This window comes from Ornithorhynchus anatinus, chromosome 16 (genome assembly GCF_004115215.2).
Source record: "Ornithorhynchus anatinus isolate Pmale09 chromosome 16, mOrnAna1.pri.v4, whole genome shotgun sequence".
Lineage (NCBI taxonomy): Eukaryota > Metazoa > Chordata > Mammalia > Monotremata > Ornithorhynchidae > Ornithorhynchus > Ornithorhynchus anatinus.
In genome coordinates this window covers 38,486,458-38,508,933 of record NC_041743.1, presented here as the reverse complement: position 1 = coordinate 38,508,933, position 22,476 = coordinate 38,486,458, and positions in this window count along the sequence as shown.

The following is a 22,476-nucleotide window of genomic DNA, read 5'->3' as shown; positions in this document are numbered from 1 at the left end:
TTCTGTCACTTTTTCCAAAATGTGTCACAAACAAAACTGTTGCATAATTCACTTCCCCCTGCCAACAGCCTTAGGGTAACAGCCCAGCATGCAAACCATCTCCGCCTCAGCAGCCTGGGGCCATTCAGCCCCCGACAACTTCCCTCACCCCCATCAGGGGAGGGTCTTTCCTTTCCTAGGCAAGGGGCATGGGTGGAGCAGGGTGCCTGCTGCCCCCTGTCCTTTCTGCGGCCCCTGGGGCACAGGTTCTGCAGTGTCAGTCAATCGAATTTATTGAGCACTTACTGTTTGCAGAGCACTGTCCTAAATGCTTGGGAGAGTCCAATATAACAATATATATAACGGACACATTCCCTGCCCACAACTAGCAGACCTGGGCCCTACATCTGGCCCTTCTGTGCATCACTGTTTCCTAAGCACTGGGCTCAGCCCATCACCGCTGGGCTCACCAGGTCCCAGATGGAGCAGGGAGCCCAGATACAGCAGGTCAGAGGTGGAGAGGAACGGAAATGCCCTTTACCCGCCAGTTCCAACCCCCGGAGGTCAAGGGTAGGCTGGGGGAATGCCAAGGGGAAGTCCCACACCCCAGCCTGGGAACATGTCCACTAATTCTGTTGTATTGGACTCTCCCAAGAGCTTAATACAGTGCTCTGCACATAGTAAGCACTCAATAAATACCACTGATTGATAGATTGATTAATTGCCCTGGACCGTGCTCCCCTTTCCTACAAGAACAGCGAGGCAGGAAGGGATGCAAGAGGGTTAGGGAGAGGGAACCTGAGGAGATAATAGACTGCGGTCGGGGAATGCGTCCACTATATTGTTGTGTTGTCCTCTCCCAAGTGCTCTGTACAGTGCTCTGCACACAGTAAGCACTCAATAAATATGATTCGTTGATAGATTATTATTATTAATCATCATAATGATAATAACAGTATTTGTTAAGCACTACGTGCAAAGCACTATATTAAGAGCTGGGTTCGGCACAAGATAGGCAGGTGGGACACAGTCCCTGTCCCACATGGAACTCACAGCCTAAGTGGAAGGGAAAACAGGCACTGAATCTCCATTTTACAGATGAGGAAACTAAGAATCACAGAGGAACAGAGCGCAAAGGGCTGGGGAGAAGGGGGAGGAGACAGGGAACCCAGAGAGGGGAGAGAGCAGAGGCCCAAGAGGGAAAGTTTGTTATTTTGCAGGCTCCCTGAGGCCTTCAGCCCTGAAATTTCTCTCTCTGGTGGCAAGAAACGAGCCGTCGCCAGGGAGTCTCGTGCTTCCCTGTGGGGCTCAGGAGAGCCAGCCAGGGTCTGCCCAAATTCTACCCGATAGGCCGCTGCAGACGCAGTCTCTGCCGGTAGGACGGGCCACAAGCTCCTTTATTCTGAACCTGTTTAAATAGACAGTACTATGCAGTAGCAGAAGCATTATGTAATTAAAAGGACTCCATATATCTTAGGGAAATGGCCTCTGAGATAAGCCGGGAATGGCACTAAATGAAATGGCATCTCCAGATAGGGTTGTCATTCACCTGACTCGGGGAGATCCCCAGGAAAAGGGAACGGGGAGCAAGAATGACAATTGGCAACTGTGAACAGATATGAAATTCTTCATCTTGGGGGTTTGGGGAGAGGGGGCTGGGCATGGGGTGGAGGGAAGCCCTGAGGAATTCAACACAGCTGAAACCAGTCCCCCCTTCCTTCTCCCCTGAACCTTCCCCCATCACCCTCCCATTCCCCACCCACCGGGGCAAGTCACTTTATTTCCTCGTGGCTCAGTTCCCCTGTTCTCCCTCCTACTTAGAGTCCGAGCCCCCATGAGGGACAGGGACTGTGCCCACCCTACTACACTTGACTCTACCCCAGCGTTTTGAACAGTGTTTGACACATAGTAAGCGCTTAACAAATGCCTTAAAAAAAAAAACCACAGCAGGATCATTTCGCCGGCTTGCAGCGTCACCTGTGGGGAGATGGAAGGGTTTCGGGTGGGGGCTGTAAAACGGCACGATGAGGGGAAGGATTTAGGATGCTTCTTGCTTTGGAGACCCAGAATGAGTGGGTTCGGGGGTGCAAAAGTATCATAGTGGAGTGAATAGAGCACGGGTCTGGGTGTCAGAAGGACCTGGATTCGAATCCCTGCTCTGCCACTTGTCTGCTGTGGGGCCCGAGGCAAGTCGTTTCACTTCTCTGGGCCTCAGTGACCTCATCTGTAAAATGGGGGTTAAGACCGTGAGCCCTATGTTGAACAGGGACTATGTCCAACCTGATTTTCTTGTCTCTACCCCAGCACTTAGTACAGTACCTGGCACACTGTAAGCACTTAACATAGAACCATAATTAGTAGTAGTTGTTTTACATCTGCAAGCTTGTTGTAAGCCGGGGATGTATCTACCGCTCTTCTGTTTTGTAATCTCCCAAGCATGTAGGACAGTGCTCTGCACACAGTAAGCACTCCGTAAATAGCACTGATTGGTGAAGAGGAAAGTTGAAGCAAGCTGTGCTTCATTTACATGGTCAGTCGAGATCAGGGAGCGCTAAACTCTCCCCCTCCCCCCTCCACGAGTTTTGCCTCCTTAAGTTTCTTATCCGACCCCTCTGTAAGGCTGAGTTTCCTGGGAAAACCTGCCTTCTGTGAACCCTGCCAAAGTCCAACTGCTCTCAGTGTCAACAACGTCTGCACTCCGAGTTTGTCGTTTATCAAGTAGCCTTGGTACCTTGGGTCCAACTAGAATAAAGCCAGGTCACTGTTCTGGCCTCTAAAGGTGAAAAACAGGATATTCTAGTCATCTGAGGTCTGTGGTGATACATATGGAGATGGTAGACGTTGTATTAGTAGTAATCATTCAATCATTGGCATTTATTGAATGCTTTCTGTGCGTAGAGCACTGTACTAAGCACCTAAGAGAGCACAATACAGTACTGTCCTCAAGGAACTGACAATCTGTACTAGTGAGCTTAATAGTCAGAATACTAGTAGCAATATTAATAGTATTTATTGAGTTCCCTCTCGGTGCAATGCATTGCACTAAGTGTTTCTTTTTTATGGTATTTGTTAAGCGCTTACTATGTGCCAGGCATTGTACTAAACGCTGGGGTAGATGCAAGCTAATCAGGTTGGACACAGTGCACGTCACACATGGGGCTCACGGAATCAATTCCCATTTTACAGGTGAGGAAACTGAGACACAGAGAAGTGAATTGACTTGCCCAAGGTCACCCAGCAGACTCGGGCAGAGCCAGGATTAGAACCCAGGTCCTCCTGGGTCTATGCTGTATTCACCAGGCCACACTGCTTAGGACGTATGAAAAAGAAAAGTGACGTTCTCTATTCACAAGGCACTTGCCCGCTAATGGGGAAAACGGACATAAAAAAATTTACAAATAGAGTAATAAAAACAAATAATTGAATGAGCAGTTAAAGGAACGTATATACAAATCTGCAGTGGATGAGAAAAAATGAGAACAGATAACCAGTGAGTTTATATGATTTTAGGTGCTGGAAAACTATCAGAGAAGACAGACAATGCACCTTGATGAAGTGGGATTTTGGTGAATAAGATGGACCACGACAGCTTTCAATTGAGGGGCTTGAAAGCCCAAGCACAATAGGAGACTTGAATGCTAGGACAAAACAGCTCAATCACCTTTTCTTCCTCCCCGCTTTCCTCTTCAGGTAAGGTAAGGTCTGGAGACACAGCAGATATAGGGCAGGGTGGAAGCAGCATGTGCCAGTGGGTAGAGCACAGGCCTGGGAAACAGAAGGACCTGAGTTCTAATCAATCAGTCGCTCCATCAGTCATATTGATTGAGTGCTTTCTAGGTGCAGAGAACTGTACTAAGCGTTTAATATAACCGAGACGGTAAACACATTCCCTGCCCACAGTGAGCTCACAGTCTAGAGGAAGAGACAGACATTAATATAAATAAATTATGGATATGTACTCGAGTGCTGCGAGGCTGAAGGGGGATGCAGGGAGCAAATCCTGGCTCCGCCACTTGTCTACTGTGTGACCTTGGGTGAGTCACTTCACTTTTCCATGCCTCAGTTACTTCATCTGTAAAATGGGGATTAAGACTGTGAGCTCTAAGTGAGACAGGGACTGTTTCCAACCCGATTTTCTTGTATCTACCCCAGCAGTTAGTACAGTAAGCACATAGTGAGTGCTTAACGAATTCCACAGGGGGGAAAAAAGTGCTGAGGGGCTGAGGGGGGGGGGGTGAATATCATGGGCTTAAAGGATACAGATCCAATGTGCAGGTGATGCAAAAGGGAGAGAGAAGAGGGGAAAAGAAGTCACTAGAACATGCTGCCTCTTTCCAAGTGCCCCATATTCGAGCAGTGCCTCCCTTTTGCCCCAGAGAAGGTGGTGTGAAGGGGGCGGCAGATGACCCCTCTCCCCCCACACACACCTGGCGGAAGAACCCCTCCTCTCGGCCCCAGCCCCCTCTCCCTTTATGCGGTGATCTAACAAGCGATCAAGAGCGCCGTTTAACTAATTAAAAGGGAAACCTTGAATTACGGTTTCAATTTAGCAGCTGTGCCGGGGAGAAGGTGTTACTTCAACAACAAAAATTATTTTGATTCATTCAGAGCAACTTGTCAATGGTGGTTCTTTTCAGGCGCGCAGATAACGACCATTTTATCAGTTAAGCCCCGCAGAACTGCGCTATTAAGAGGAGTTATGAGAGGCAGGGAAAGGCAGGCATTCCTGGGGGAGGCTCTGGGAGGCAGACCCTACCGCGTGAGTCAGATTGTTTCAATGCCATTGATGGGATGGAGATGTCGCTTCTTAATGCAGTGAGAATATTACTGTTCCACTCTGACAAAGGACTGGAGCGACGAGGATATAGAGAGAGATACACGCTTCATTCATTCATGCACTCGATGGTATTTATTGAGCACTTACTGTGTGCAGAGCACTCTCCTAAGGGCTTGGGAGATAATAATGTTGGCATTTGTTAAGCGCTTACTATGTGCCGAGCACTGTTCTAAGCGCTGGGGTAGATACAGGGTCATCAGGTTGTCCCACGTGAGGCTCACAGTTAATCCCCATTTTACAGCTGAGGTCACTGAGGCCCAGAGAAGTGAAGTGACTTGCCCACAGTCACACAGCTGACAAGTGGCAGAGCCGGGAGTCGAACTCACGACCTCTGACTCCGAAGCCCAGGCTCTTTTCCACTGAGCCATGCTGCTTCCCCATGAGTAGAAGAGTGGGAGAGTAGAATACAACAATAAACAGAGACATCCCCTGCCCACAGTGAGCTTACAGTTGTAGAAGGGGGAAGACAGACACTAATATAAATAAACTACAGATTTGTACATAAGTACTGTGGGGCTTGGGGGGTAGGGGGAATGAAGAAAGGGAACAAGTCAGGGTGAAGCAGAAGGGAGAGAGAGAAGAGGAAAGGGGGCTTAGTCAGGAAAGGCCTTTTCAAGGTGATGTGCCCTCAATAATGCTTTAAAGGCAGGGAGAGTAATTGCCTGATGGATTTGAGAAGGGAGGGCATTCCAGGCCAAAGGCAGGATGTAGCGGAGGGGTCGGAGGTGAGATAGACGAGATCGAGGCACACTGACAAGGCTGGAAGTGGAGGAGCAGAAGTGAGTGCGCAGACTGGGCTGAGTAGCAGAGTATTGAGGTGAGGTAGGAGGGGGCAAGGTGATGGAGAGTTTTAAAGCCAGTGGCCAGGAGTTTTTGTTCGATGCAGAGGTGGATGGGGAATCCCTGGAGTTTCTTGAGGAGTGGAGAAACATGACCTGAACTTTTTTCTAGGACAGTGATGGGGCAGCAGACTGAAATATGGACTGGAGTGGAGAGAAACAAGAGGCGGGGAGGTCAGCAAGGAGGCTATTAACAGTAATGAAGGTGGGGGAGAACTGGGGTTAAAATCCAGGTCCTTCTGATTCTCAGTTCCCTCCCCTAAGCTCTGTTCTGTCTGCTTCTCCATTGCACTCTGTCCAAGGAAGGAATGGGTGACAGACCAAGATCAAGGTATTTGGGGGATATTATTTTGCCTTAGAGGAACAGAAAATGCTGGAGTGAGATGGGCTCCCTCTCAGATACCGGCAAGATCCTAGCCCAAGTTTTTCTGAACTGGCCACTTAAAAACACTGTGTGGCTTCTGACCAAATCACAGCACATCATCTTTAGCATGGCCTAGTGGATAGAACACGGGCCTGAGAGTGAGAAGGATCTGGGTTCTAATCCTGGCTTCGCCACTTGTCTGCTGCGTGACCTTGGGCAAGTCACTTCATTTCTTTGCGCCTCAGTTATCTCATCTGCAAAATGATGATTAAGACCGTGAGTCTCATGTGGGACAGGGACCGTGTCCCACCTGATTACCCTGTCACTACCTCAGCGTTTAGAACAGTGCCTGACACATAAGCGCCCAGGGCCAAACAATAGGCCAGTGGCTGATCGGCAATTAGAACCCACGCTTCTTGTCCCCGAGGCCCATGTTCTTTCCATTAAGCCACACTGCCTTCCCTTTCAAACTTCAGTGGTCCATCTTCTACATTCAACCTCGCCAACGCTGCCACTCAAGAGAATGCATCGAGGAAATCCTCTCCACAAGAGAGCTTCACAGGGTAAGGAACCCTAAAAATCATACCACTACTACTAGTGTAATAATAATAAGAATAACGGTGGTGTTTGTTAAGAATTTACTATGTGTCAAGCACCGCACTGACTGCGGGAGCAGAGCCAAGATAATCAAGTCAGACTCAGTCCCTGCTCCCCTTGGGTTCACAGCCTCAAGCAGCTGCTGAAATGGGAATCCCTAGGCAGACATAACAAGAAACAGACTAAAAAAGAACTAGAAGATGGGTAAGGGACAAACCAAACAGTAATATCTACTGAGCACTTCCTGTGTGCCGAGCACTGTATTAAGCTCTTGGGAGAGTCCAGTAGAATTAGTGCTGCCATCAAGGAACTTAGAGTTTCATGGGGGGAAGCAGACACTAAAATAAATAGTTTAAAGGGGGGAGTACTTAATCCATCAGCGGTATTTATTAATCCCTTACTAAGTACAATGCACTATCCTAAATGCTTGGGAAAATACAATGGAAACCAAATTATATTCCCTGTCCTCAAGAAGTTTACAATCTATTAGAGAGCAGAGGACAGTCTTTCCTTGCATATATTCTAGAATGGCTCATTGTCCCTGTGCAAATCATTTTCATCTTCACCCACTCACATCAACAGGATCCCCACAGTTGATTTCTTCCTAGGTGAACCCTAAATTATATTCCACACAATTCATAATGATAATAGTGGCCACTATATGTTTAATTGCTACATTAAATTATGGACATTCGCTTAGGAACCTGCTCGTGAAATTTCCCTGCTTCTGGGGCCAAACTGATGTCTAATCAAAACTGACAGGAGCGCTTTAAATCAGGCAGCATACTATCCTGTCTTTATTAAGGAATCCACGCACCGCCAGAATATTAAATTGAGCAGGACAACCGGCAACACTAATGCAGTTCGAACGAGCACAAGCCGTGGCTGGGGAGTTTTATCATCCATGCCCGTCTCAGAAGTCAAGTCCTGACAGAGGACGTCATCTGAAGGTCAGGAAATCATGGCAAGACAAGGTGAAAGGGAGTTGGCAAAAACGAGGTGTGATTCCACCTCTCCAGGACTGGAGGAGTCCTTGGAGGTCACGTGGGCAGGGAGACCTTCCCCTCCAACTTCCACTAAGCAGATAGAAGATGAGAAGCAGCGTGGCCTATCAGAAAGAGCACAGGCCCGGGAGTCACAAGACCCCTGGATCCTCATCCCTGAACCTCCACTTACCTGCTGTGTGATCTTGAATAATTTACTTCTCTTTGCCTTAATTCTCTCATCTGCAAAATGGGGATTCAATACCTGTTCTCCCTCCTTCTTAGACTGGGAGCCCCGTGTGGGTCCTGATTATCTTGTATCTACCCCAGTGCTCAGAACAGTGGTTTGGCACATGGTAAGCACTTTCCAAATACTATTATTATTATTAATAAAGATTCTGACATACGAGACAATCAGTTCAGACATAGTTCTTGTACCATGAGAGATCTAAATAGGGAATAGGTGGTGAACATATTCCTCCTATCTCTACTTCTACCGTCTGAAGCACTTAGTGAAGTTCTCTGCACAGAGTAAGTGTTCAATAAAGACAATGGATGAATTGAATTACTTGAATTAGGGTTTGTGTTAAGCACTGACTTTGTGCCAGGCACTGTAGTGAGAACAAGGGTAAATAAAATACAAGTATATATATATCATATTGGACCAAGTCCCTGACCCTCATGGGGCTTACAGTCTACATGGGGAAAGAGATTGATTTTTTTTTTAATTGGCATTTGTAAGAAGCTTACTGTGTGCCTGGCTATGTACTAAGTGCTAAGGTAGTTACAAGATAGTCGGGTTGGAAACAGTCCCTGCTCACAGTCTGAATCCCCATTTTACAGATGAGATAACTGAGGCACAAAAAGTGAAGTGACTTGTCCAAGGTCACATCGCAGTAAGTGGCAGAGCTGGGAGTAGAACCCAGGTCCTCTGATTCCCAGGCCTGTGCTCTTTCCACTAATAATAATAATAATGATAATGTTGGTATTTGTCAAGCGCTTACTATGTGCCGAGCACTGTTCTAAGCGCTGGGGTAGACACAGGGGAATCAGGTTGTCCCACGTGATTTTAATCCCCATTTTACAGACGAGGTAACTGAGGCACAGAGAAGTTAAGTGACTTGCCCAAAGTCACACAGCTGACAAGTGGCAGATCTGGGATTCAAACCCATGACCTCTGACTCCAAAGCCCACGCTCTTTCCACTGAGCCACGCTGCTTCTCACTAGGCCACACTGCTGGTGGTGATAGAGTCATCCCAGTTTCTAATTCTGACTCTTGTCGCAAATCTGCTGTGTGATCTGGCACTGGTCACTTCATCCCTCTGGGTCTCATCTGCAAAGAGAGGGAGAGAAATCCCTGCCCCTTCATCCTATTTACATTGTATTTAACCCAGAAAAACAAGAACAGGTGATAACTGCTTGACATGTCTTGGGACTGGAAATGAGGGAAGATTCTCATTGGAACTTATTTGTACTTCAAAGGCTTTAAAGATTTTTGAAGGTGTATGAGTGTTGCCCCAGGAAAATGTGTCTAATAAAAAAAAAATCTGGGCAGACAAATGAGATCACTGATATGAAAGCCTCCTGGGAGAAGGCGCGCTGTAGAAATTCAGATCCTCTCATTTCCCTGAGAAATCTCTCTCTCTCCGGTGGAGAGGTCTCTTCGCCTTTGGAGGGACCAAGACCACAGTTCGTTTTGCACCCTGTCCATCTCCCTCGGCCCTAGAATGACCGCTGGTGGTGCCTGAGAATACCGGACTTCCCTCTGTCAGTCCAGAAGTGACAAATGTGATGTATGTCATGTGTCAGGAAACATAACACGATGGTGCTGTACAGTCCCTGAACACCAAAAGGTTCTTGGTGTATTGTAATTTATTTATATTAATGTCTGTCTCCCCACCTTTAGACCGTAAGCTCACTGTGGGCAGGCAATGTGTCTGTTTATTGATGTGTTATATTCTCCCAAGCACTTAGTACAGTACTCTGCGCACAGTAAAGAGCTCAATAAATATGATTGTCTGGAAGCCTTTTAAAATGAAACCGCTGGACAAAGACGCATCCAGTGCCAAATCAGGCCCGGACAGGGGTCGGACTGGCTACGGGTTGCACAGTCCAGAATGTAACCCAGTGAAGCAGCATGGCTTAGTGGGTAGAGCACGGTCCTGCCAATTGCCAGCTGTGTTAGTTTAGGCAAGTCACTTCACTTCTCTGTACTTCAGTTCCGTCGTCTGTAAAGTGGGGATTCGCTACCTCTTCTCCCTCCTCCTTAGACTGTAAGCCCCAAGTGGGACCTGATCATCTTGTATCTACTCCAGTGCTCTGCCCAGAACAAACAGTTAATACCATGGATTGACTAAAGACTATCTGCCACTCCCCATCAAACCATCAGTGGTATTTCCTGAACACCTCCTGAGTGCAAAAACACTGTACTAAGCGCTTGGGAGATTAAGCAGATCTTAGTCGAAGATGCTAAGAGACTAAGCGGAGATTAAGAGGATCACTATCCTCAAAGAGCTTACAGTCGAACTGGGGAACCAGACAGACAAAACATACTTTCAAACAACGGAAGGAGGAGGAAGCACAAGTGAATAACAGAAAGTAGTATATGCGTATCAGGATCAATCAGTCAATTGTATTTACTGTATGCTTACTGTGTCCAGCGCTTAGAACAGTGCTCCGCACATAGTAAGCCCTTAACGAATAGCAACATTATCATCATTATTATTATTATTACAACGTGCTGTAGTAAATGCTTGGGAGAATCCGAAATAACAGAGTTAGTAAAGGCAAGGAGCTTACAGTCTAGAGGATGAATTCTCTGAACAAATAGCTGAATATGAACATGTGATTATTTTACCTGGAATGGAGAACTGCGGCCCCTCCGGCTTCTTCGGAAACAGGCTTTTCAGACCTCTCTGGGCCACAGAACGAGACTTACTTTCCCCAGTCTTCCCTAAAGCGGAAGTTGATCAGTTACTGGTTTCCTTGATTTATTTGCACTTCAAGATGGAAATGAAAAATTTGCCCATCTGGAGCTAATAGCAAATTAAAATGCCAACTCTCTAAAAATAAATATTTTGTTGCTGTTTTTCTTGGGGAAAGGGAAGGAATCTGGCAGCCGAAGAGATTAGTTAACATTCTGCCATTGATAATAACAATAAAAATGATAATCATGGTATTTATGAAGTGCTCGCAATTTGCCAAGCACTGTGCTAATGCTGGTGTAGTTGAAAGATAGACCGGACACAGTACTTGTCCCATGTAGGGCTCAAAATCTAAGTAGGAGGGGGAACAGGAGCTGAATTCCCACTTACTGGTGAGGAAACGGTGCCCCAGAGAAGTTAAGTGACTCGCCCAAGGTCACCGAACAGGCAAGCGGCAGATCCAGGTTTAGAACCCAAGTTCCCTGCCTCCCAGGCCCATGCTCTTTCCATTAGGCCATGCTGCTTCTCAACAGTTATAGAAGTAGCACTTATTAAGCACCCACTTGGGGTGGTACACTGTACTAAGCGCTTGGGAAATACAGAATAACAAAGTGGAGCATTCTCTACCCACAGGGAGCACCCACTCTAATAAAGGAGACCCCTGCCACAAGGATAATAGTAATAATTATAGTATTTAATAATGTTGGTATTTGTTAAGCGCTTACTATGTGCAGAGCACTGTTCTAAGCGCTGGGGTAGACACAGGGGAATCAGGTTGTCCCACGTGGGGCTCACAGTCTTAATCCCCATTTTACAGATGAGGGAACTGAGGCCCAGAGAAGTTAAGTGACTTGCCCACAGTCACACAGCTGACAAGTGGCAGAGCTGGGATTCGAACTCATGAGCCCTGACTCCAAAGCCCGTGCTCTTTCCACTGCGCCACGCTGCTTCTCTATTTGTTTTGTTAGTATAGTATAGTATACTATAGTATTTTGTATAGTATTTGTTAAACACTATGTGCCAGGCACCGTACTAAGCGCTGGGTTGGACACAGTCCCCTGTCCTACATGGGGCTCACAGTCCCATTCCCCATTTTACAGATGAGGTAACTGAGGCTCAAAGAAGTGAAGTGACTTGCCCAGGGTCACACAGCAGACGAGTGGCGGAGCGGAGATTCCAACTCGTGACCTTCTGACTCCCAGGCTCATGCTCTATGCAGTCAGTCTGCTTCCCCTACATTTTCTGCTTTTCCCAAACCATCTTAGCCTTTTGGAACCTGAGACACTGAGCTCAATTTGGAAGTTCCCTGCCTGGGTCTGAATGCCCCCTCCCACCCCCCAAAGTACCTCACCATTCCAGGCAGGCTTGACAATGAAAACCCCACTTCTAAGGTTGCCCTTGCTGGTTAGCTATTTTCAATAAGATCACTGAGCTGCAATTTGCATCCTGTTCCTCAGGGCTGAGCCCATGTCTAACTGGAGGGAGAGAAGGAAATGGAAAAGCCGGCTTGGAGTGGAGTAAAGTATTTGCTCTCGCAGGCCTCTTAACATTTACACAGAGTGCGGGGGGCCGGAGATAAGACGGGCTCTTGTTCAAATCTACCCGGAGTCTTAACTCATTTTGGGGGCCTAAGGAGAGGGTGAGCAGACGAGACAGGGACAGGCTGCTGGAATTCGATACGGAGATTTTCATAACCGCTTCTCTTCACGGTGAGCAAATATCTCCGGAGCCTCCTCCGCCACGGATTAGCAACGAGGCCCCGCGGTATCCTGCGAGAGGAAGGAAGCTCCGGGATATTGCCGTTTCCGGTGGGGGTAGCGGCCCACAGAGGGGGCGGGGGGTCTCTTCGGGTCCCGGAGGCTCCCTTGGCATCCCGGTGTGTTAATCGGGCAATCGATCCATCATACGAATTGAGCGCTCACTGGGTGCAGAGCACCGGGCTAAGTGCTTGGGGAAGTACAACAGGACAGTGCGGTGGCACGTTCCCTGCCCACAAGGAGCTCGCCGTCAAGAGGTGGAGGCAGAGGTTTGAAGAAATTATGAATATGGGACATAAGTGGTGCGGGGTTGAGGGTGGGGTGGATATCAAGTGCTTAAAGGATTCAGGTCTAAGTGCACAGGTGACAAAGGAGGAAGAGGGAGCTGGGGAAATGAAAGCTTAGTTGTGGGAGGTCTCTTGGAGGAGATGTGATTTTAGTAGGCCTTTGAAGTCGGGGAGAGTGGTGTGGTCTGCTGGGTTTAATAATAATAATAATAATAATAATGTTGGTATTTATTAAGCGCTTACTATGTGCCGAGCACTGTTCTAAGCGCTGGGGTAGACACAGGGGAATCAGGTTGTCCCACGTGGGGCTCACAGTCTTCATCCCCATTTTACAGATGAGGGAACTGAGGCACCGAGAAGTTAAGTGACTTGCCCAAAGTCACACAGCTGACAAGTGGCAGAGCCGGGGTTCGGGGGGAGGGACTTCCAGGACAGAGGGAGGATGTGGGCGAGGGGGTCAAGGCACTGACACACAATCCGGAAATGGGGAGTGGGGGGTTTGGGTGACCAGCGGCTAGCGGGAGAGAGCAGATAGATAGACACGCATCTGCAGGAGGTACTCCCTGTTCTCTATCACGGGGGCTGTGCTCTGATACTATAATCAACCTGCCTTTTGTCAAGCGCTTACTATGTGCCAGGCGTTGTACAAAGCACTTGGTTAGATAAAAGATCATCAGGTCGGACACAGTCCCTGTCCTAAATGGAGTTCACAGTCAAAGCAGGAGGGAGAACAGCACTGAATCCCCGTTTTATGAATGAGGAAAGTGAGGCACAGAGAAGCTAAGCGAACTCCTCATCTTCTCACCGAAACCCTGACTCCCCCTGACTTTCCTTCCATGGTAGACAACACCACCATCCTCTCCGTCTCACAAGCCCGTAACGTTGGCGCTATCCTCGACTCATCTCTCTCATTCAACCCACACATTCAATCTGTCACCAAATCCTGTCGGTTTCACATTCGCAACATCTCTCGAATCCACCCCCTCCTCTCCATCCAAACTGCTACCGTGCTGATCCAAGCACTCATTCTATTCCCCCCCTTGATTACTCCTTCAGCCTCCTCGCTGACCTCTCTGCTTCCTGTTTTTCCCCACTTCAGTCCATACTTCACTCTGCTGCTCAGATCATTTTTCTGAAAAATGTTTAGTCCACATTTCCCCCCTCCTCAAGGACCTCCAGTGTTCGTACATCCATCTTTGCATCAAACAGAAAATCCTTACCATTGGCTGTAAGGCATTTATTCAGCTCACCCCCTTCTACCTCACCCGTCCGATCTCCTACTACAACCAAGTCTGCATTCCTCACTCTTCTAATGCCAACCCATTCAGCATGTCGATCTTGTCTGTCTTGCCACTGACCCTTTGCCCATGTCCTCCCTCTGGCTTGGAACTCCCTCCCCTTCATATCTGACAGTCCCCCAACTCTCCCCACCTTCAAAATGCTCCTAAAATCACATCCCATGTTGTGAGTCCCCCGAGGGGCAGGGACCGTGTCTAATTCCCACCTATATATTCTTTCCCAGCACTCAGAATAGCGTTCCGCATACAGTAAGCACTTAATAAATGCTATCGCTATTACTACTGTCTCCTCCAAGAGGCCTTCCCTGACTAAGCACTCATTTCTCCTCTCCCTCGGCTCCTCGGAATCACCAGTGAACTTGGCTGTGAACTCCTTAAGCACTTTGATACTACCCCCGGCCCTACAACACTTAACATACATATCCTTATACTCCTTAGTCATAATAATAGTAAATATAATTATTCTCCTTCTTAAGGGTCCAGCACTGTGCTCAACCCTAAATTGGATACAAGATTATCAGATGGAGCACCACCCCCATTTGACCCAGGGCTCGGGGTCTAAGAGGTAGGGAGAGCAGGTATTTTTTATCCTCATTTTACAGAAGAGGAAACTGAGGCTACAGGGAGCTTGAGTGACTTGCCCAAGGTCACCCAGGGGGCCAGTGGCAGAGTTGGAATTAGTCTTCCAAATCCCGGTGGCATGGTTTTTTTTTTTTCCCTAGCCTCAATCAACCAATCAATTCATCCTATTTATTGAGCACTTACTGTGTGCAGATCACTGTACTAAGCACTTGGGAGAGTAAAACCCCAACATATCCGTTCCCCTTATTAGAGCAAGCTCTCTTTCTGAACAGAGTTGCTCTCAGCTGTAAGGATCAGTTTTAACAATCACTCTTCCCCTTCTAAGGGTGTCTACTTAGACTCCTACTTGTTCTGGGGGAGTCTGAGGCATAAGAGGCTGGTGAACTCATTGTACATCTGTTACTTCTTCCTTGTCTTACATACTTGACTGAGTGACCTTTAAGGTCCTGAAACTTTATAGGCCAGCTGTTTTATTAGCCTAATAAAAAGGCAGTTGTGTCTGGGGAAAGGAAGATTGGCCACCTGAGACGCTCGGCTGGAACACCGACGACCTATTCGTTTCCAAGTGACTAGATCAGCCTAGCCACAAGCGCCATAAATTTTTGTTGACTTTCGACCGGCAGAAACGGGGACCGCGTGGGAAGGTGTTAGGAAAAACTATCATTTTTCAATGGGACACAGGAGCCCATACAAAGCCCGAGATTACGTGTGGCAAATCTCTCCCCGTGGCTAATTCACAGCTCAGCCAATCCCAGAATCCTTAGGACAGGGGTTCACATTACACCAACCATGTTGTCCCTTCCTATGCTGTCAACTGGGTTTTACAACTCTGTAAGGAACTGGCTTCCCCTCAGCTCAGTTCTGGCCACCTTCCCCACCCCTGACACCCTCAGACCACCCTCACTCTGACCCCCGAACTGGCCTCCCTTCGCCTCCTATGTCTGCAGGCCCTGCAAAGTGCAGGCCTCCCCTCCGGGCACCACACCTTTCTGTTTCATGAATATTCATCCGTGCTACCTTCAAAATGCATGAGATGCTGTGGTATGGATCCAGGGTGAGATGGAGCTCTCCCCGCTGGCAACCGATGAGCTTCTTGTTTGTTCTGGGAGTTGGCCAAGGTCAACTTGCTAAGCAGATAGTCCGGATCTAACAAGAACCCTCACCTCCTCCGAGGGCAGTGGGGAGGACCCAAAGGCCTCCTGAGGACCCTTCCGGCCTCTAGAATTCCAGACTTTTAAAAACAACATACCAGGTGGTACAGCTTACACTGAATGACATTTTATCTAACTCAGCAAGACATTTCATTTGCCATTTCCTCACTTCCAAATAAAAACCAGTAGCTTCCACGGGCTCCCCAAATTCTGTCCACTCTCCTATCCTCCTTTCCCGATTCCCTCCCCATTTTTGACCCAACTCCCCAAGGTCACTGAGAAACAGCATGGCTTAGTGGGTAGAGCACAGGTCTGGGAGTCAGAGGGACGTGTGTTCTAATCCCGGCTCCACTACTTGTCAGCTGTGTGATCTTGGGCAAGTTACTTCACTTCTCTATACCTCAGTTACCTCATCTGTAAAATGGGGATTAATGCCATGAGCCCCATGTGGATTTTGAGTTCGCTGTGGGCAGGGAATGTATCTGTTTGTTGTTATAATGTACTCTCCCAAGTGCTTAGTACAGTGCATTGCACCCAGTAAGAGCTCAGAAAATACGACTGAATGAATAATTGAATGAATAAATGTGGGACAGGGACTGTGTCCAACCAGATTAGCTTATACATCCCCCAGCGCTTAGAACAATGCATGGCACATAGTAAGTGCTTAACACGTACCATCATCATCATCACCAGAAACCAATGATTCACACCTGGTTGGTCCATCCACTCAACCAGAAGGACTGCAGGAAAAGATCCACCGAGGATAAAGTGCCTTGAACGTGCCCAATCAACCAATCCATCCATCCATCCATCACCCCTACTGGGTGCAGAGCACTGACCCACCCACCCACTTCCTCCCCAAGGGAAGAGGAGGGATAGGCAATTATCAGGCATCCCGGCTCCAACGCTCGTCAGCTGTGTGACCTTGGGCAAGTCACTTCACTTCTCTGGGCCTCAGTTACCTCATCTGTAAAATGGGGATTAAGATTGTGAGCCTCATGTGGGACAACCCGACGACCCTGTATCCCCCCCCCAGCGCTTAGAACAGTGCTCTGCACATAGTAAGCGCTTAACAAATACCAACATTATTATTATTAGAGACTTGTAGGGATCGATCCATCAATGGTATTTATTGAACACTTACTCTATGCAGAGCACTGTACTAAGCACTTGGGAGAGTACAGCATGATAAGGGTTGGAAGACATGATCCCTGCCCACGGGGAATTTACAATTCAGAGGGAGATAGTCACGAAAATAAGCCTCAAACATTCAGCCCCCTCACAGATCCAAGGCATAATGTCAGTGGATCTAGGGGCAACTTCTTCTAGCCTAGGGAGAGAGTGTCGCTGTCAGCCAGCCAGTCAACTGTATTTGCTGAGCACTTAGAGCGTGCAGACCACTGCTCTAAGCACTTGGGAGAGGACAGTATAACCGACACGTTCTCTGTTGAGCGGCCTCTGCGGCAGGGAGAGGAGCCTTGTCCCCCAGCCTCAGGGAAATATGCCTCTATGAGTGGCCTCGGAGGGTCTGGAGGTACCGATCCTCAGCCTAGGGGGAGTCTACTGCTCTGAACGGCCTCCGTGGAGTTTCGAACAGCCCCTCGGTTGGCTCTTTCCTCCAGGAAGATGGGCAGGGAGAAACCTGGAGAGGCAGCCAGCTGGAGAGAGGCGGAAGCAGGAATCAGAGCGGGCATCCTGGGAGAGGCGGCGATGGTGAGGGCCGCCTCCCACGGCCCCCGAATCCGGAAAGAAGGAACATCCACCGGAATAATCATCAAAAAGTATTACCTGGAACGCCGGGCCTCCGAGTTCTCCAGGGGCAGTCCAGGCTCCGGCTCAGATACATCTGCAGTGATGTTTTATTGATCACATCACAGCCTGCAGGCAAGAGCAGTTGGAGCGCTGAAAAAGCAATTTTTTCCCTCCTTCTTGTGATTTTCCTCCTGGATGTTCCTTTGTACGGCTGCCACACGGCTCCGGAAAATTCCACCAGGTGGACTGATGTTTGACGGGGGCAGAGCCAGCTGCCGGGGATGAAGCGCCATGGTCTAGTGGCTAGAACACGAGCCTGGGAGTCGGAAGGACCTGAGTTCTAATCCCAGTTCCACCACGTGCTGCTGTGCGATTCTGGGCGAGTCACTTCACTTCTCTGGGCCTCAGTTACCTCATCTGTAAAAATGGGGATTAAGACTGTGAGCCCCTTGTGGGACATGGACGGTGTTCAACCTGATTAGCTTGTATCTACTCCAGTCCAGTGCTTAACAAATATCATTAAAAATAAAATAAATATGGTTGATTGCTTGATAGATAGGTCCAGACAGGGAAAGGGGCTCTAAAGAAGAGCCTTCCCCTGAAAATAACTGCCTTTGAGAAAGTCTCAGTACCTAACTCCATGGGGAAGAAAAGCCGGTTTAAGCCTCTGCTTCAAAAAAGCAACGGGAGTAGATTTCAGACCTCGTCTCGCTGCCAGAAAGCCGCCGACCAAAATCGGGCAGATCCACGGAAGGGTCTTTCAGACACCGACCGACCTCGTGGCGGAAAAGGGGAGGAACGGGCTCTCCATCCGATTGTCGCGGGGGTTACGGCTCTGGGAGGAACCTTTGAGGGAAATAAAGACCAGATGGGGGCCTGGAGACAGCCACCATTGAGAAAGAGACCGACGAGGAGTAAGACGGTTCCAGAATATTTAAAAATAAGGTGTTGTCTTTATAAATAGAGACGGGGGACATATGGACGGGGGTATTCACCAAGAGTATTTTTAATCTTGGAGTCGGCATAACGTAATGCTGGTAAGAGCACACTGAAGGCAGACGGTGAGTCACCCAACACCAAGATGGAAAACACTTGTGAGAACCAAACCTTTCTCGTAATGCGGGCAACCGCCAGAACAAAAGGGAGGCAGGGTGGCCCAATAGAGAGATCGTGGGCCCCGGAGTCAGACGACTCAGCTTCCAGCTCCGGCTTTGTCACCCGCCAGCTGTATGAGCTTGGGCGAATCACTTAGCTCCTTTGGGCCTCAGCTTCCTCCATGATAAAATGGAGCTAAAATAGATTTTCTCCCTCTCTCTTAAACGGGGAGCTCCGCTTGAGGCAGGGAGTGGGTCCGATCTGATTATCCTGCATCACCTCCACCACTTGGCACAATACTTGGCACATAGCAAGCACTTAATAAATACCGCCATTATCGTCAAAGACCCGGTGGGAACGCAAGTGTCACCGTGTGGTGAGTGCGAGTGCTCTGGCCTCCAAACCCCGAAGAGGTTGCCAAATGGAAGGATTGGAGAGCAACGAAGACCCTGGCGGGGAGCCAGCCGTGGAAGCGAAGCCGTGGAGAGGGGAGGCCGTTTCCAGGAAATTAAAGAGGCCTTGGAGATGTTTTTGAGAAGGCGTCGTTGGCACGCCTCTGTGGGCTGTGTGTCATCTTTGACCGTCGAGCACTTGCGTGGCTGCTAATGCACGGACCTGGCTATCCTTGAGGTGCAGTCTCTGTTTTTTTCTGTCCCCGGCCTGGCGCAAACAATAAATGAACTGCAGATGGATCCACACAGTAACCGAGAACAACCAAGCAAGGGTTCCCGACCTCTTCAAAAGCCAAAGTTCTCCCTTCTCCCCTCTCCTGGTCCCCTTACCCACTGACTGGGGTCTTGTGACACTGCTTCACAGTGCATAACCACTGTAATAATAATAATAATAATAATTGTGGTATTTATTAAGCACTTACTATGTGCCAAGCAATGTACTAAGCACTGGGTAGTGTGGCCTAGAGGAAGAACCACAGGCGTGGGAGTAAGAGGACCTGGATTCTAATCCCGGCACTGCCGCTTGCCGCGTGACCTTGGGCAAGTCACTTCACTTTCTCTGTGCCTCAGTTCCCTCATCTGCAAAGTGGGTATTCAATACCTGCATTCCCTTCTAGACTGTAAACCTATCCTCTAGATCCTAAGCTCATTACGGGCAGGGAACGTGGCTGCTGATTCCACTCTATTGTATTCTCCCAAGTGCTTAGGACGGTGCTCTGCACATGGTAAGCGCTCAATGAATACGATTGATTGATTGATCGATACAGATAGGCTGGACAGGCAGGTGGCCTGGCCAGATCCAAGGGGGCGAGGTCTATTTGGAATGTGTAAACCCTGCTCATCCTGGGGAAGCAAGGGAGGGTCCGCGGGCCTGGAAATAACCTCACTCCCCACGGCCAGGTGTCAAAAATACACAACAATCCACCGTAGTGGAATTTAATTACCCAAACACGGTGAATCCGGCGGGGACCCATCCCAACCCGGACCAGCGAGGAGGGCTTTGCAGGGGGAAAGTTGCTGACCAACCCATTCTTTTCCCCTGTCAGAGCTAATCAACATCAGGTAAATTCATGGGGAACACAGAAACCTATTTAAAAGCTACATTTCCCACTTGGCTGGTTCCATTACCTTGTGCAATATTCAGGTGTCACAATTCCGCTCAGAAAGACTGTCTTAATGCTTCCTCAAGATGCTAGGATTGGAGAGACCCTGCTGAGGCACCTCACACACACACTCCTCCCATTGATTCCCCCCCACCCCCACCCCGGTTCCAGGAATTCCCTTTCCACTCCCCTTCAGAAAAATCCCTGACCCTCTCCAGAAACTGACCATCTGTGTCGAGCAGCCCTGGCGGAAGAAGAAGATGGACGTTGCTCAGCTCTGACCCTTTGCCCCATACTGTCACCTTCACCTCAGCACCTAAAAACGTAGGTACTCACCTGGGAGTCAGAGGACTTGACTCTAATCCTCTCTGACACATGCCTGTTGTGTGTCCTTGGGCAAGTCACTTCACTTCTACGTGCCTCAGTTCCCTCATCTGCAAAATGGGAATTCAATACCTATTTTCCCTCCTAAGTAGATTGTGAGCCCCATGGGGGGACCTGATTATTTTGTATCTACTCCAGTGATTAGTACAGTGCTTGGCTCATAATAAGCACTTACCAAAAACCATTATTATTATTATTTGCAATCCCATCCCTCCCCCCCACAGCACTTAAATACGTATCTCTAAACTCTAGTGTTTCCCCTTCCTGTCATTTATTTTACTGTCCGCCCGCTTTGATTGTGAGCTCCTTGAAGGCAGGGAGCGGGTCTGTTGAACTCTCCCTCGTGCTTAGTACGGTGCTCTGTACCGAGGAAGTACTCATTAAGTGGATGTGTCTACCGACTCTGTTATATTGTACAGGGCCTAGTACAGCACGAGGAAGAGAGATGCCAACAGAATCATCCCTGTACTCACATATGACTGTGTGGTGTGTGTGTGAGAAAGAGAGAGAGAGAGTAGCTGGGGAATTTACTGCCAGCTTACCTGCTAGAGAGTGTCTGCTGTTTGCAAACTGCTGCTTCACAAACCTTAATGAGCATCTCCCGGTGAAGTGGCGGCCAGCCCGGGCTCTTAAACAAGACCAGTAGCCCTTCCTAGATGGCTTTAGCTACGGGCAGAAGTCCCATTCATTCATTCATTCATTCATTCGTTCAATCGTATTGATGGAGTGCTTACTGTGTGCAGAGCACTGTAAAATTGTGGGAGAGCACAGTACAAAGTAAACACATTCCCTGCCCACAACGAGCTTAGCAGCACCACCCTCCCTCATACCGTTCCTGAATATCAAGGGTTGATGTTTCTAACCCTCTTTTCCCCCCTTTCTCTCTGCTCCTCCCCCTCTCCTTTCCCATCCCCTCAGTCTAACCCTCTTTTCCCCCCTTCCTCTCTGCTCCTCCCCCTCTCCTTTCCCACCCCCTCAGCTCTGTACTCGTCCGCTCAAATGTATATATTTTCATTACCCTATCTATTTTGTTAATGAGATGGACATCGCCTTGATTCTATTCATTTGCTATTGTTTTAATGAGATGTTCATCCCCTTGATCCTATTTATTGCTATTGTTCATGTCTGCCTGTCTCCCCCGATTAGACCGTAAGCCCGACAAAGGGCAGGGCCTGTCTCTATCTGTTACCGATTCGTACATTCCAAGCGCTTAGTACAGTGGTCTGCACATAGTAAGCGCTCAATAAATACTATTGAATGAATAACCCCATCCTCCCCTCACTTCAGTTGAACACCCCTATCCCTTTCCTGTTTGAAGGGGTAGGTTGTATTCTCTTCAGAATCCTTAGGGAGTCCTTGAGGTTCTACTGGCCGAGAGGCTGGAGGAGAGGAGGGACTGGAAGGTTGTCTGAATTGCAAAGTCCCTATCCAACAAGTTAGGGACAGGGGCACTGTCCACTCATCAGAATAAGAATAATAATACTTGATAAGTGCTTACTGTGTGTCAGGCACCGTACTAAGCTCTGGGGAGGATACTGGCAAATAGGGTTGGCTCGTCATCCCACCCTCAGCCCCACAGCACTTATGTACATATCCATTATTTATTTATGTATGTATTTATTTATTTTAATGTCTGTCTCCTCCTCTAGACTATAAGATCGTTGTGGGCAGGGAACACGTCTACCAACTCTTTTATATCGTATTCTTGCAAACAGTACAGCGCGCTGCTCTAGACTGTGAGCTCATTGTGGGCAGGGAATGGGTCTGTTTGTTGTTGTAGTGTACTCTCCCAAACATCTAGTATAGCGCTTTGCATGCAGTAAAAGCCCAATAAATGCAATTGAATGAATAAATGCACTCAGTAAACACTCAGTAAATAGCAGTGATTGATTCACTGACAACCTGAACAGACACTCGGATAATCCATCGTACCCTTTAAGCCCTTTGATGATCATTCCGCCCTCAGGCTCTTCAAAGCCCGTGCCAAAAGGAAGTATGAACCAGAGCAGGAATGATGGGTTTCAAACAGGCAGGCCCGGCCAGAGCTTTGCACCTCAGGGGAGGGTGAACTGGGGACCTCATTAAGACCAA